The sequence below is a fragment of the Carassius carassius genome, chromosome 10 (assembly GCF_963082965.1).
Source record: "Carassius carassius chromosome 10, fCarCar2.1, whole genome shotgun sequence".
NCBI classification, from domain to species: domain Eukaryota; kingdom Metazoa; phylum Chordata; class Actinopteri; order Cypriniformes; family Cyprinidae; genus Carassius; species Carassius carassius.
Window position 1 is genome coordinate 21,185,809 of NC_081764.1, and position 14,057 is coordinate 21,199,865.

Here is a 14,057-nt window from a genome sequence, read left to right on the forward strand (position 1 = left end):
ACATGCTCGAAAAGTCATGAAACTTTGCACACACCTCAGAACTGGCGAAAATTTACGTCTGATATGGGTTCCAGAAGTGGGTGTGGCAAAATGGCTCGACAGCGCCACCTATACACGTTCAACGGTGTGCGCTTCGAGCTACGATTCACATACATGTATGAAAATTGGTATACACATGTATCTCTCCAATACCTACAAAAAAGTCTCTTGGAGCAAAATCCGAAACCCAACAGGAAGTCGGTTATTTTTAATTTTATGAGCAAATTTTGTGTCATTTTTGTCATTTCCATGCGTTGTATTTTAACGAACTCCTCCTAGAGATTAATTCAGATCAACACCAAAGTTGGTATGCCTAATCTAAAGGCCTTTGCGATGTTAAATTGCGAAGATTTTGAGTTTTCGTTAAAGGGCGTGTCCGTGGCGGCCTGGCGAATTTTGATGATTCGCCATGAAAAATGAAGTTGCTATAACTCAGACATACAATGTCCAATCTGCCCCAAACTTCACATGTTTGATGAGACTCCGAACCTGAACAGATTGACATGCCCATATTCAGTTATAGTCATAGCGCCACCTATTGGCAACAGGAAGTGTCATATTTTACACTGCGAATAACTACTCCTAGAAATTTTATGACATCAATGTCTTTTTTGTGGTCAGTCTAATCTAAAGGCCTGTGCGATGTTAAGTTGTGAAGATCTTGAGTTTTCGTTAAGGGGCGTGTCCATGGCGCCGTGACAAAATTCAAAGTCTCGCCATGGGAATAAAAGATGTTATAACTCAGGCATAAAATGTCCGATCTTCCCCAAACTTCACACGTGTGATAAAAGTCCTGGCCTGAACAGATCTGAAGGCCAATATTCCATCGGGTGTAGCAAAATGGCTCGATAGCGCCACCTATACACTTTCAACGGAGTGCGCCTCGATCTATGTTTCACGTACATGTACAAAAATTGGTACACACATGTAACACAACAATACCTACAAAAAAGTCTCTTGGTACGAAATCCTAATCCCAACAGGAAGTCGGTTATTTTGAAATTTCCCTGCAAAATTGGTGTTGTTTTTGCCATTTTCAGGGGTTGTACTTTAACCAACTCCTCCTAGAGATTTATTCAGATGAACACCAAACTTGGTCAGTGTAATCTAAAGCCATTTGCGATGTTAAATTGCGAAGGACTTGAGGTTTCGTTAAAGGGCGTGTCCATGGTGGCCTGACAAATTTCGATGTTTCGCCATGAAAAAGAAAGTTGCTGTAACTCAGACATACAATGTCCAATCTGCCCCAAACTTCACATGTTGGATAAGACTCTTGACCTGAACAGATCTACATGCCAATATTCAGTTATAGTCATAGCGCCACCTATTGGCAACAGGAAGTGAAATATTTTACACTGCGACAAACTACTCCTACAAATTTTATGACATCAATGTTATTTTTGTGGTCAGTCTAATCTAAAGACCTGTGTGATGTTTAGTTGTGAAGATCTTGAGTTTTCGTTAAAAGGCGTGTCCATGGCGCCATGATGAAGTTTGATGTGTCGCCATGGGAATAAAAGAAGTTATAACTCAGGCATAAAATGTCCGATCTTGCCCAAACTTCACATGTGTGATAAGGGTCCTGGCCTGAACAGATCTGAAGGCCAATATTCCATTGGGTGTGGCAAAATGGCTCGATAGCGCCACCTATACATTTTCAACAGAGTGCATATACATTTTTAACGGAGTGCGCCTCAAGCTATGTTTCACGTACATGTACAAAAGTCGGTACACACATGTAACACACCAATATCTACGAAAAAGTCTCTTGGTTCAAAATCCGAATCCAAACAGGAAGTCAGTTATTTAGAATTTTCTCTGCAAAATTGGTGTTGTTTTTGGCATTTTCAGGGGTTGTACTTTAACGAACTCCTCCTAGAGATTTATTCAGATCAACATCAAACTTGGTCAGTTAAATCTAAAGGCCTTTGCGAAGTTAAATTGGGAAGATCTTGAGGTTTCGTTAAAGGGAGTGTCCATGGCGGCCTGACAAATTTCGATGTTTCGTCATGAAAAAGGAAGTTGCTGTAACTCAGACATACAATGTCCAATCTGCCCCAAACTTTGCATGTTAGATAAGACTTCTGCCCTTAACAGATCTACATGCCCATATTCAATTATAGTCATAGCGCCACCTGCTGGCAATAGGAAGTGACATATTTTACGCTGAGACAAACTACCCTTACGAAAAATAACCATGGTTTTATTATAGTAAAACTGTAGTAACCCATGGTTTTTTGGCGAGTTGACTACCATTTATATAACCACAGATTTACTACAAATACCATGGTTAAACTATGGTTAATTTAGCAAAACCATGGTTAATTTGTGGTTACCATGGTTTAACTATAGTTACCATGGTTTTTTGGTTTTATTTGTAGTAAAACCATGGTTAATTTTCATAAGGGTACTCCTAGAGATTTTTTGACATTAATGTATTTTTGTGGTCAGTCTAATCTAAAGGCCTGTGTAATGTTAAATTGTGGCAATCTTGAGTTTTTGTTCAAAAGCGTGTCCATGGCAAAAAATGACAAAATTTGATGTCTCGCCACAGCAAGAGAAGTTGTTGTAACTCAGGCATAAAATGTTTGATCTTCCCCAAACTTCACATGTTCGATAAGAGTGCAGCCCAGAACACATCTGAAGGCCAATATTCCATTATAATGATAGCGCCACCTGCTGGCAACAGGAAGATTGGCACATATATGGAATAAACGTTGATATATTCTACTTATATTTATGAGTTTAAACACATATTTCTCACCGTTCACCTATTTACTAAAGCCACTCGCTGCCGTTGAGCCCGGGTGCGAGGGCCCGTTCATCGCTGCTTGCAGCTTTAATTATTATTATTATTCTTCTCTAAGATGAATTGCATTTTTGAGATCCTAAACATGCTCGAAAAGTCATGAAACTTTGCACACACCTCAGAACTGGCGAAAATTTACGTCTGATATGTGTTTCAGAAGTGGGTGTGGCAAAATGGCTCGACAGCGCCACCTATACACGTTCAACGGTGTGCGCCTCGAGCTACGTTTCACGTACATGTATGAAAATTGGTATACACATGTATCTCTCTAATACCTACAAAAAAGTCTCTTGGAGCAAAATCCGAAACCCAACAGGAAGTCGGTTATTTTTAATTTTATGAGCAAATTTTGTTTCATTTTTGTCATTTCCATGCGTTGTATTTTAACGAACTCCTCCTAGAGATTAATTCAGATCAACACCAAAGTTGGTATGCCTAATCTAAAGGACTTTGCGATGTTAAATTGCGAAGATTTTGAGTTTTCGTTGAAGGGCGTGTCCGTGGCGGCCTGGCGAATTTCGATGATTCGCCATGAAAAATGAAGTTGCTATAACTCAGACATACAATGTCCAATCTGCCCCAAACTTCACATGTTTGATGAGACTCCGAACCTGAACAGATTGACATGTCCATATTCAGTTATAGTCATAGCGCCACCTATTGGCAACAGGAAGTGACATATTTTACACTGCGACTAACTACTCCTAGAAATTTTATGACATCAATGTCTTTTTTGTGGTCAGTCTAATCTAAAGGCCCGTGCGATGTTAAGTTGTGAAGATCTTGAGTTTTAGTTAAGGGGCGTGTCCATGGCGCCGTGACAAATTTCAAAGTCTCGCCATGGGAATAAAAGATGTTATAACTCAGGCATAAAATGTCCGATCTTCCCCAAACTTCACATGTTTGATAAAAGTCCTGGCCTGAACAGATCTGAAGGCCAATATTCCATCAGGTGTGGCAAAATGGCTCGATAGCGCCACCTATACACTTTCAACGGAGTGCGCCTCGATCTATGTTTCACGTACATGTACAAAAATTGGTACACACATGTACCACACCAATACCTACAAAAAAGTCTCTTGGTACGAAATCTGAATCCCAACAGGAAGCCAGTTATTTAGAATTTTCTCTGCAAAATTGGCGTTGTTTTTGCCATTTTCAGGGGTTGTACTTTAACGAACTCCTCCTAGAGATTTATTCAGATCAACACCAAACTTGGTCAGTTAAATCTAAAGGCCTTTGCGATGTTAAATTGCGAAGATCTTGAGGTTTCGTTAAAGGGCGTGTCCATGGCGGCCTGACAAATTTCGATGTTTTGCATGAAAAAGGAAGTTGCTGTAACTCAGACATACAATGTCCAATCTGCCCCAAACATCACATGTTAGATAAGACTTCTGCCCTTAACAGATCTACATGCCCATATTCATTTATAGTCATAGCGCCACCTGCTGGCAACAGGAAGTGACATGTTTTACGCTGCGACAAACTACTCCTAGAAATCTTTTGACATTAATGTATTTTTTGTGGTCTGTCTAATCTAAAGGCCTGTGCAATGTTAAATTGTGGAGATCTTGAGTTTTTGTTAAAGGGCGTGTCCATAACGCCATGACAAAAGTTGATGTCTCGCCACAGCAAGAGAAGTTGTTGTAACTCAGGCATAAAATGTTCAATCTTCCCCAAACTTCACATGTTCGATAAGAGTCCTGCCCTAAACACATATGAAGGCCAATATTCCATTATAATGATAGCGCCACCTGCTGGCAACAGGAAGATTTGCACATATATGGAATAAACATTGATATGTTCTACTTATATTTATGAGTTTAAATGCATATTTCTCACCGTTCACCTATTTACTAAAGCCACTCGCTGCCGGTGAGCCCGGGTGCGAGGGCCCGTTCATCGCTGCTTGCAGCTTTAATTATATTTGTTTCTCTGTTTTGCCATGGGATTTACATCCCGATTGATTATGTCTTGTATTAATTTTCACCACTTACTGTATAAGCTACTACTAAATATTGTAGAAAGTACATTTTCTGTAAAGTTGCTTTGAAATTATTTGTATCATAAAAAGCGCTATACAATTAAACTTGAATTGAATTGAATTATGCATTTTAAGTTTTTTTGTTCCGCACAACCATATTGTTACTTGCTTTTGATACTTTATTTGAACCAATTATTATTGCCTCATTGCTATTATATATGTATTTTAGGTCATTTTAAAGACTTGATTAGGTCTATTTTTATTACGATAAAAATAAATAATTATTATCAGAAAATAATTATCAGGAAAAAAAAAAAAAAAAAAACATTCTTGAAGACCCCCTTATCCATATTTTCTGAATAACCAAATCCTTGTTATGGACCTTTCTTCTTGCTTTTACTTCTTTATAGATTCTTAAAGCATATTACTGGAATCAATTTTATACGAGTTGGGGATCATATTCAAATATTACACATTTTTTAGGCCCCAAGATTGAAAACCACTGATAAATGATATCCTGGTACTACCAGACACAATGGGATTCATCTCACTTCACTTTTCATGCCAACACACCAGTTTTTCTTTATTTAGCTTTATAGCTTTACACAAACTTGCATTCGTATTGTTAGTTCATTTAGATTTCGTATACCGGGTGATTGAGAGCATTGCCATGGAAGAGATATATAAGAGCCATTTATGTACAGATTGAGATGACTGAAAGGGCCAAATTTATCAGCCTTTGCTTAATGAATAAAGAGACAAATATATAAGAACTTGTGAAGTCTGTCTTTGTCTAACTTGTTAAAAAATAAAAAAAATAAACCGACATGACATTGGTGAAGCTCTACTGTCTGGATCATGCCATTTAAAGACTGCAATGTCACACAATTCTGTGACTTTTTCCTCTGTCCTTAACAGGAAAAGACCTCCCTTTTCCACCACTGTATGTTTTACTTCCAGATGCAGTGGCTTTTCTTTAACCCTAGAATTATCCCTTTCATGCCGGGTAAGAAAAGATCATGTTGTATTTGAAAGAGTACTGCTCCTTACCAGCCCTGTGCCATTTTTGTTTCATGCTTGATCTTAGATTATGGTCTGTTCTCTGAAACTTGCTTGGTCGAGTTGAGTCATACTGTTGGGGAAATGACAAATAGCTCAAAAATGTCTCTAACAGAAAGACAATATAGTTTGTCATCTGCTATAGTAAGTTGTTGTTGTTTTTTTAAGAGTACAGTCAGGAAATACTTACTGCATAACTAATAAGGAATTATTGAAGAGCTAGCAGGTAATTTTTCATTAACAGTTAACTCACTATTGTTAACTAATAAGGAAGATGTGTTAATTAATCAGTATGTACAATTTTATGATTGTGTTAAGTAACAGTTAGCTAATCAATAACTAATGTATTCTGTCATACCTCCTGAAGAACTTCTATTAATTATCTATTAGTTAATATAACTATGAAATAACTACTAATGAACAGTTATACACAATTACATTGAATTGTGACCCTTTCATATAAATGTTCGTAGTAGTAGTAGCAGTAATATGAAAATGCAATATTAATAAATGTAATATTAATAAATGCAATGAATTCTATAGATGTTTTACCTGTGTAGTGAATTGTTTTGTGAGTGTTTTTTTGTAAGAAATTGGCTTCTGATAGGAATTCCACTACCACTCAAGTGCCTTTCAATAACTTACCTTAATTTTTATATTTTATATACAGTACTCTATGTGTGCCTTCTCAGCATAAACCACATTACCATTCATTAATTCCTGTATGTAAGGCAAGGACTAAGGGAAAGTGATAATGCACATAACCAATTAGTAATTAATAAAGATTAATTAAGTCTGCAAGACTTATTTCAAACCTGAAAAAATATGTCTATTCCATCCATCCATCCATCCATCTTCTACCGCTTATCCGGGGCCGGGTCGCGGGGATGTCTATTCTAAAGTGAAATTATAGTGAACCTTTAGTAATTAATAAAGTATTATTAGATAATTCCGCTAGAATTACTTAGAACCTGAAACCGAATTATAAAGTGAAAACATAGGGAACACATTAGTAATTAATAAAGAATTATCAAATAATTCTGCAGGACCTATTTCGAACCTGAAACAGTAGGCCTATTCTAAAGTGAAATTATAGTGAACCCTTTAGTAATTAATAAATAATTATTAGATAATTCCACAGGAATTACTTAGAACCTGAAACAGTATTCTAAAGTGAACCTATTAGTAAATAATAATTGCTACATCATTTTGACTAATCGAAACATCCAATCAAACTTACACTCTAAAAAAAAAAAACACCTATAAAAGTAATCATAAACTTTGTAAAATACACAACACAACTTATTCTGGCCTCGGTGCTACTGGCCTGAGGCTATGAGCCCCGCCTGGCCCATTTTAAGCCCTGGTTCGCACCGGCCCTTAAGTGGAAATGCGACTATTCACCCCTAGAGTGTGGCCTTGGGTGGCCCTCAGCACATTTAAAGAATGTGTCAATACAAACAGGTGGCTAAACTGTCAGTTGTGTCCACTGTACTCCAAGTGGTCGACAAAAATAAATCTGACTATTGCTCTTTTTTTTCTTTTTTGGAAGTGTACATTTACTCTCACTAGAATTAATTTGACTTCTTCTTTGTATTGAAGAGGAGCAATTCAAATTAAAAAATGTAATCATCTGCATTACTGGCCTGATACTGATGACTATAGCAGTTTTAATATTAAGGTTGGTTCTTGTTGAGACTGTGCACTTTATGCCTGAGGTTCATTAAAAGAGATTGATATTGTTGTTGCAGTGACTTAGAATATTTAAACAGTGACAATGTTTAGTCTTATTAACTCAAGGGGACAATGGGAGATCATAGGAACTGTTCTCATTTATGTGGTATGAGCTAAATATTTAGCTGGCTTCACAGGTGGTCAATGTATCCTGGTAAGAATCAACATGAAAGTTCTTTTATACTGCATGGTTAGAGCAGTTAAGATGGAGTAGCTGCCATCTGAAGTGTTTGCACCCTTCATCAGCTTCAAGTACTTAGGTGTAAGGCACTAGATTAAAGCAAAAATGTATTCCTGTGTTTATCTTGCTGTTAGCCAGCAAATGTGTGACATATAGTATAAGTGCTGATGCCAACTGGAAAGGTCTCCCACAGCAATGAAGGTGCCAAGACTGAAAGGGCTAATCAGATTACAATCTAAAAGCTGTTCTTTAAAGGTTCCTTCGAAATAGTGAGTTCTGTTTAAAAACATATCATCTAGCAGAACTATTTTATAATGGTTCTTTGTGCTAAACATTTGGGTTATTTTTTCTTTTCTTTTCTTTTTTTTTTTTTTTTATCTTTAACTGGCAAAATACTTGACAGTACTGATTATCTGGAGCTCAATCACCTGACTACACAAACCGTCAACACACTCTGAATAGAAGCTTGATATATTTCTTAAAATGTATATAAATGATAATTTTTTAAATAACTTTTCACTCAGTTATAACTTTCTTTCTTGTTTCCTATCAATACTGTTTTTTTTTTATCTTGATTTTAACAGAACATAATTTGGACCACAACATATTGAATTTATGAACCATACTGTTAGTTGGGTTTATCCATAAATATGCCCTGTCACAAAAAAAAACCTTAAAGTGCCCCTATTATGGATTCTTGAAAATTACTTTTCATGCAGTGTGTAACACAGCTCTAAGTGAATGAAAACATCCTGCAAAGTTTTAAATCTAAAAGTGCACCGTGTATAAAGTTGTTATCTTTCAAAAGAAAGAGTTGACTCTGAGTCAGTATATAAATAATTACAATTAATTATGATTAATTACATATATTTATATGAGCTGCCAGTAGTAACTTTAGCAGAATTAAATTGCCATCCACTAATGTGTTCGTCAAGCGAACATTTAGCATAATTTCATATAAACTCTAAGAAAGGATATTCGTGGCCACAGAAAATACTTTCATACAGTATTATTACATTAGAGCGTGTAGCAAAATCGGAATTGTAAAGGGACATTGATTTGCAAGGCGGAATCAGAAACGCAAGCAATTTGTGCACAAGAGTTTTATTTACTTTACACATTAATAAAAACTAGTCTAACCAACGAACATGCAAACATACAATTACTCATACAGGGGAAATGGCAAAATGAGATTTGATAGATGATACCATCAGGCAAACCAGAGAATGAAGCTATGAAAAGAGTCAGTTAACCACCTGAGAAAAAACATCAGTGCCTTTTATAACAGGGTCTATAGCTTATACAAAACCTTTATTTCATTTAGTTAAAAGTACGATACTTGCATTTCCTTGGCCTGGAATGAGTGTCTGGATGCAAAGTAGGATTGACCCTGAATAGTCGATGAATCAATGCTTTGATTCGAGGAGCCTGATTCGACTACCAATCTAACAGTCAAATTTTCGCGGGTTGTTATTGATTATGCCATTTTGACTATATGGGGGAGCTCAAATGTCTAATTTCACATAGAACTACTGGTTTTCTCCCAATAAGTTAATATACAGCCTATTATGATAAAGCTGTAAGAATCTGAAAAGAAAGTACCTTCAAATTAATATTTTAATGTGCATGGATTAATTCAACCACCCCTATAGATTTATGTTTCACTTTCGTGACTAATCCGTGACTGACAGAGGAGCATCTTGGTGGCAGGGATTTAAAACTTTACCATGACTCAAACTGACATGGGCAGGCACTGGATTTTTTCGAACAGGTAGGGTACAAGTGGTTTCAAAACATTTCAGCCGGTGTATATATATCGTGGATATATTATTTACCTGATATAAGATGCATTTGGTTTTGAGTCAACCGCTTCAATGTAGTACTACGGTGATATCTCTTCAGCGCACAGTGCGAGCAGGTCAAACTACAATGCAGAATATTAATAACTATGACTGAGACTGTTATATACATAGTATTATAATGAGAAGACCATTATACTAAAATGCTATGAATTTTTAGAGTTTAGCTGCCGTGTTTCTGTACATTGTTTTGTGAAGAACGCGTCCACAAAAGGAGTTTGCATTCAGAGCCCCGCAGGTATGTTCATGTGCATTCGGGCCCTTTTTGTGAATAGCCTAATAGTCTTAATATTAACATTATGTTGTATAAATAACAAAGTGTATTCTATTTGAAATTATGAGTTGAATCCCATTGATTAAAATCTTGCTATCAAATGTGTCACTCTAGTGGTCATCTTCAGCACGCAAAGCTCAAAACAGAAATGCAGAACATTAACTGCTAACGTTTTAGGTGTCATAATAATGTTATAATGAGATCACTTTTGTAAAAAAATAAAATTGTTAATTGTTATGGTTTCGCCGATGTTAAGTGTTAACTATCTGTTAATCAAAACATAAAACATTATTTACCCCGTTTATATCTGCAAGGTGTTCATTACACATTTTCTCTGTGTTAACATCAGTAATTATGTTAGTTGACTCTTATTAATGTATTTTTGCCCCGCCCCCAAACATATGATTGGACTATCAGTCGAATATCGGCAAGATTGGAAAATTCTGATTCGACTATTACAATCCTTAGTCGAGGACACCCTTAATGCAAAGTATTGATGGATTGGAGGACCGGTAGTGTAGGAGTCAGGATCACGTTCTTCCGGTTTTGAAGAGTGATGAATTCCAAAGATGTCCTGCCTCTATGGTGATTGGGAGTTTTTTTCCAGTGGAAAAGAGCTAAGAGAGACATCAGCTGAGATCCTAACATCTTTGGTAAATGGAAAGTCAAGGGATGCGGCCTGGTGCAGACTAAAGGGTCCAAGAGAGTTCTAGCTCACATACTCTTAGCAGAAGAAAGGGAAGCGAAGAGAGGGCAGAACTGTGTGTGAGCCTTTTTAAAGTCTGAGAAGGTTTACGCCTCTCAGGATGGGCTTGTCCAATGAGAAAGGCTGAAACTCCAAGCAGGAGGTTGGAACTAATGAAGAGTTTTACAACTCTTTGTGTGAAAGCATGGCAATTTGCAAAATGGAACTCAAGTGGGGGTTCAAGAGAAGAATCGTCAAAATTCTTAGAATACTAATATATTGCTTATGTACCAACAAATAATATACACTCTTGTTTAGATCATCAGGAGACGAATTCAACGATACAAAAAAATGGTAAGATTACCAACAACATGATAATAAACATGGTAAACCAACAACATGTATGTTGACCCTCTTCCATCTAAGCTCCTAAAAGAGGTGCTTCCAGAAGTCATAGATCCTCTTCTGACTATTATTAATTGCTCATTGTCATTAGGATATGTACCAAAAACCTCCGAACTGGCTGTTATTAAGCCTCTCATCAAAAAATCACAACTTCACCCCAACAAACTAGTTAAATTAAAGACAAATCTCGAATCTACCTTTTCTGTCCAAGATACTAGAAAAGGTAGTATACTCACAATTATATTCCTTCTTAGAGAAAAAATGGTATCTGTGAGGATTTCCAGTCAGGATTTAGACCGTATCATAGTACTGAGACTGCTCCCCTTAGAGTTACAAATGACCTGCTCTTATCATCTGATCATTGTTGTATCTCTCTATAGCCACGTTTCCACAGCAGGAACTTTGCCCAGGAACTAGGGACTTTGGGTTGGTACTCGTTGTGTTTCCACTGCAGGAACCAGGAACTAAATAAAGTTCCGGGTAAAAAAAATGCAGAAAGTCTCTGCTGGCGAACTTTTTCAAAGTTCCGGAACTTTTGGGGGCCGGACTTGGGTGCTAAACATACTGATTAGTTGGGTTCACGCAGCATTGTGATTTCAACCACCATTCATTCGGATTATTTTTAAAATATTAATGTTATTGTGTCATGAATTGTCATTTTAAAAGTATTTCAGACTAGAATGTAGTTGTTTAAAACACAAATCTGCAGTTTATTTATAGAGACAGCGCCTATTTAAAAATGTGCTTCGTTGATTTCGGACACGGTCAGCTCCACGTTCTGGGGGGAATATAGTTTCTGGGAAAAAAAGTTCCTGGTACAATTGTTCTGGGTAATTTAGGTGGAAACGCTGCATATTAGTGCTATTGGATCTTAGTGCTGCGTTCGACACTATTGACCACAACATTCTTTGGCATAGACTAGAACACTTTGTTGGCATTAATGGAAGTGCATTAGCATGGTTTAAATCATACTTATATGACCACCATCAATTCTTAGTAGTAAATGAAGAGGTATCATATCGATCACAAGTGCAGTTTGGAGTACCTCAAGGCTCAGTACTAGAGTCATTACTCTTCACTCTTTACATGTTACCCTTGGGAGATATCATTAGGAAAAACGGTGTTAGCTTTCACTGTTATGCTGATGATACTAAGTTCTTTATTTTTTCACGGCCCGGCGAAACATACCAATTTTAAAAACTAACGGAATTCATAGTCGATATAAAAAACTGGATGACGAGTAATTTCTTACTGCTAAATTCTGAAAAAAAAAAACAGAGGTGTTAATTATAGGACCTAAAAACTCTGCATGTAATAACCTAGTACACTGTCTAAGACTTGACGGCTGCTCTGTCAATTCTTCGTCATCAGTTAGAAACATAGGTGTGCTATTTGATAGCAATCTTTCCTCAGAAAGCCATGTTTCTAGCATTTGTAAAACTGCATTTTTCCATCTCAAAAATATATTACGGCCTATGCTTTCAATGTCAAATGCAGAAATGTTAATCCATGCATTTATGACCTCAACGTTAGATTATTGTAATGCTTTATTGGGTGGTTGTTCTGCACGGTTGTCCATAATTCAGCAGCTAGAGTTCTTACTAGAACCAGGAAGTATGACCATATTAGCCCTGTTCTGTCCACACTGCACTGGCTCCCTATTAAACATTGTATAAATTATAAAATCTTGCTTATTACTTATACAGCCCTGAATGTTTTAGCACCTCAGTACTTGAATGAGCCCTTGTTACATTATAATCCCCCACGTCTGCTGCATTCTCAAAACTCAGGCAATTTGATAATACCTAGAATATCAAAATCAACTGCGGGCGGCAGATCCTTTTCTTATTTGTGACTTAAACTCTGGGATAACCTACCTTACATTGTTTGGGAGGCAGACACACTCTTGCAGTTTAAATCTAGATTAATGACTGTAATGATCTTCAAGGTTGGGGTAAAGGAAGGAGACCAGGGTCGGCGTACGGGGCTCGTGAGAAGCTTTATTTACAAAAAGAACCAAAAATAAAACAAAGAAACAGTCGCGGCAGGTGCGTGCACTTCGCAGCTTTCGCTTTCACTTTACTGTCCGTTTCCGCAGCCTTCTCGGTCCAGCACGAGTCCCCATCTCTCTCGTCCTTCGCCCGCTGTCGCGCTCCTTAAATGGTTCCCCACAACAATCACTGCAACGAGATCCAGCTGTTACTTGTTTCTCACCTGAACCACTTACCGCCGCTCGTCTCTTCACTCGCTCTCCCATTGCAGACTTCACTAAACCACGCCTCCCCCGCCACATACCCCCACCGCCCGACTCAGGCCGGGGAGCCATCCGAATAATGAGGTCCGAATAATGAGGAATAAACCTCCTATAATATCCCGCCAGCCCCAAGAACTGCCTCACCTCCTTTTTGGTCTTGGGCCTGGGACAGGTTGCAATTGCTGCCGTCTTATCAATTTGGGGACGCACCTGCCCGTGGCCCAAGTGGAAGCCCAGATACTTTACCTCCACCAACCCAACTGCGCACTTCTTCGGGTTGGCCGTTAGCCCCGCCCGTCTCAGCGCCCTCACATGCTCCATATGCCGCTGCCAGTCCCCACTATAGATGATAATATCATCCAGGTAGGCTGCGGCATATGCAGCATGGGGCCGCAGCACTCGATCCATGAGGCGCTGAAACGTAGCCGGGGCCCCGAACAAGCCGAACGGAAGCGTAACAAATTGGTGTAATCCGAACGGCGTGGTGAAGGCTGTCTTTTCTTTGGACATGGGAGATAAGGGGATCTGCCAGTATCCTTTGGTTAAGTCCAATGTCGAATAAAAACGAGCCGTGCCTAACCGATCGAGCAACTCGTCAATTCGCGGCATTGGATAAGCATCAAATGTGGAAACTGCATTCACCCTGCGATAGTCTACACAGAACCGTACCGAGCCGTCCGTTTTGGGCACCAAAACTATCGGGCTCGCCCAATCGCTGTGTGACTCCTCGATTACCCCCATCCCCAGCATGGCCTCTAATTCAGTCTGAACTAC